The sequence below is a fragment of the Leptonychotes weddellii genome, chromosome 4 (assembly GCF_054177405.1).
Source record: "Leptonychotes weddellii isolate Sample4059 chromosome 4, ASM5417740v2, whole genome shotgun sequence".
NCBI classification, from domain to species: Eukaryota; Metazoa; Chordata; class Mammalia; order Carnivora; family Phocidae; genus Leptonychotes; species Leptonychotes weddellii.
Genome location: NC_138372.1, coordinates 80,546,761 through 80,549,983, shown reverse-complemented (window position 1 = coordinate 80,549,983; position 3,223 = coordinate 80,546,761). Strand labels below are relative to the sequence as shown.

Genomic DNA, 3,223 nt, shown 5'->3' with positions numbered 1-3,223 from the left:
CAAATCCCACCCATGGCTCTTGCTAAGTCACTCACAAAATAATTGAAAGTTCTGAAATAGCTTTATTGGTCCTACATAATTAGCCCCACTTTCTCATCTCCTATTATTCTCCTCCTTGCTTCCAGCAAACCATGCTTAATCAAACCCTTGAGGTGACCCCTTCCAGCCTTAGATCCTTCCCGCTGCACTGCCTCTGTTTCAGATGTACTCCCTCAGGTTTTTGCAATGCTTGCTCTCTCAGCTTCAAGTCTTGGCTCGCTAAAGCCTACCCTACTAATTTGTGTAAAATTCAACCTGCATTCAAGGGACTCCCTCCACCGCTAAAACACCTAATTCTGCTCTGTTTTCTTTTCTTCTATAGCACTTCCTACTGTTATATGTTTTACTTAAAATAAATTATAATAAATACAAAGATTTATATTTATACTTATACATTTAATTTTATATATTACCTTAATATATGTAATTTATATATGTAATATATGTTTACATATATAAATACTATAAAATATGAGCTCCATAAGGACAGAAGTGTTTAATTAATTAATTAATTAATATTTATTTTTTGTTTTTCAAGGAACATTTAATAACAAGGTAGATAATATATACTTACCTAACATGATACTTTTATATCACTGAAGCTAAAGCAAATCATCCTGTCCATCGGGTAAAAACAGACTGCTTAATGTGTGAACACAGTAGTGCAGTTTTTAAAAATACTGTAATTATAATTTCGGAACTTCAGAATGTGAATGTCAGTGTTCTCTTTTTTTTTTTTTTTTCATATGGGAAAAGAAAATTCCTTTGAAAAGTATTTGAAGCTTGGACAAAAATTCCATAGCTATATTCTTGGGATCATTCTGTAGAGTCTTCATGATTCAGATGATACAAGGGAAGCTTCAGTTCAACCTTTTAGAGAAGACATTCCAGCCCATGTGATCTCCTCAACTAGGAGAACATTGGTGGCAATCATAGTGCAGGAGTGAAGAAGCTATTCCTTGACACAATAATTATCCCACAGGCAGACTTCTGCTGCTACCATTGGTTCACCTGTGTTCAAGTCCACACCCACAAGATGACCTGATTCTGATTGTTCTGCTTGAACTTTAGCATTTCCTGAAGATCAAAACCAGAGTTCTGAGCAAGAACCTTGGGAATAATGAGCAATGCATCAGCAAGTGCTTGAACTCCAAGTTGGGCCCTGCCCTTTACACTGGGCTTATAGTTAATCAAGGCTTCTCCACGGCCACCTCCGCTGCCCCAGCACCTGGAACTACATAGCCATCATCAGTAGCATTTTTAACAGCCTGCAAGCCATCTCTTATTTCATCTTTTTTTTTTTTTTAAGATTTATTTATTTATTTTAGAGAGAGAGAGAGAGTGCGTGAGCCAGCAGGGGGAGGGACAGACAGAGAAAGAGAATCCTGAAGCAGACTTCCCACTGAGCATGGAGCTAAACTCAGGGCTTGATCTCAGTACGCCAAGATCACGACCTGAGCCGAAATCAAGAGCTGACTCTTAACCCCCTGAGCCACCCAGGCGCCCCTCTTATTGCATCTTTTATTTGAGTGTGTGTGTGCTTATTTGATGCTTTGACCAATAATGTGACAATGAGGATTGTTACATTTCTCAATAAAGGTGAATTTCTCTTCTCCCAAAGTATACTCATAAACAAGTCCTGCATGTCCCAATCAAGATTTAGATCATCCAAAGAATTTAGAACTACTCCACCACAAGCAAGAGTCAGCCTTTCCATATTTCTTCCTTTAGCTCTACTCAAAGCTACTATGCCTTCTTTTGCGAGAGCATTTGAGGAAAAGGGGTCACTTCCCTTTTGATTAATAACAACAACTCCTTTATCTGAATCACCACAGACTTTCATTTTCAGTTCTATTATTTTTTTTAATTTATCTTCAGTGAATTTTCTTTCAGCTTTTAGGAGTTTCTCTCTCTCTTGTGCACCCTTGTAAAAAAAGCCAGAATTCACTTCTGGCTTTTTCATATTCTAATGACACATTGCATGTGAGGATGTATGTGCAACCTCTTTTTCTTTTTCATATCAGGGTGCTGTGCCCCAAAACAAGACCTCTGATAAAGCTTGTATCAGTTTCAGATTTATGTTTCATCTCCGTGATTTCAATCACGAAGAGGTCAATGGTTCATCTTGTTTTTTAATGGCAAAAATGGAGTCCACTACAACCTCTGTTAAGACATTAGCAAAAACAAACAAACAAACACATCAACAAGTTCAGTAGGCACTTTTGTTTTTAAGATTTTATTTATTTTGACAGAGAGAGAGAGAGACAGCGAGAGAGGGAACACAAGCAGGGGGAGTGGGAGAGGGAGAAGCAGGCTTCCCGCTGAGCAGGGAGCCCGATGCGGGGCTCGATCCCAGGATCCTGGGATCATGACCTCGGCCGAAAGCAGACGCTTAACGACTGAGCCACCCAAGCGTCCCACAGTATGCACTTTAGTATGAAGAAATGTTCTGGCCACATCTATAAGTGCTTCCTTGTCCATTTCTCTGCTTATTTTGACTTGTTCCAAAAACTAAAGTGCCTTTTCCTTTGCAGCTTCAAATCCTTCTGTTATTATTCTGGGATGAAGAACTTCAGAAATGTAGAGAGCCCGTTTCAGCAGCTCTCCAATGATTAGGACATTGGAAGTGGTACCATCACCAGTTATGCCATGCTGGGCTGTTGCTACTTTGGCTTATAAGGTGGCTGTTGGGTGTTGAGTTTGCATTTCATGAAGCAGCACATTACCATCTTTAGTAAGTTTGATGTCTCCAGCACCAGAAACAAGCATCTTTATGGAGTCCTTAGGATCCAAGTTAGTCCTCAGCACATCCTACACCCTCTGGGCTGCACTGATGTTGACCACCAGGGCCGCCTGGACTTGGGGCACCTTGGCCTTGGGGTTCAGGATCTTCATATCCGCCATTACTAACCAGCACAGGAAGAGCTGTTGCATTTTTTTCAGTGAAAATAGTGCCTAGTACAGAATTGACTCTCAATACCTATTTGATAAAGAATGGATCTGGTCATTTAATTAAATAACAAGTGTTTTCTCTCAAGTGGTATTGGAAGGTAATGTCATTTTTTTGATAATTGCTTTTGATTTGTTTGAAGAAGGCTCTATAATAACATTTTAATATAGCAGCATCTCATTCTAACACAACAGGGGAATGTTGCCCACATACTCACCACTTTGAGTGACTAAT

At 39.4% G+C, this 3,223-nt stretch overlaps 1 pseudogene; it reads right to left on the bottom strand.

The window, feature by feature from the left end:
• Positions 1-904: 904 nt before the first annotated feature.
• Positions 905-2,943, bottom strand: LOC102729098 (T-complex protein 1 subunit zeta-like; annotated as a pseudogene).
• Between the last annotated feature and the right edge of the window lie 280 nt (positions 2,944-3,223).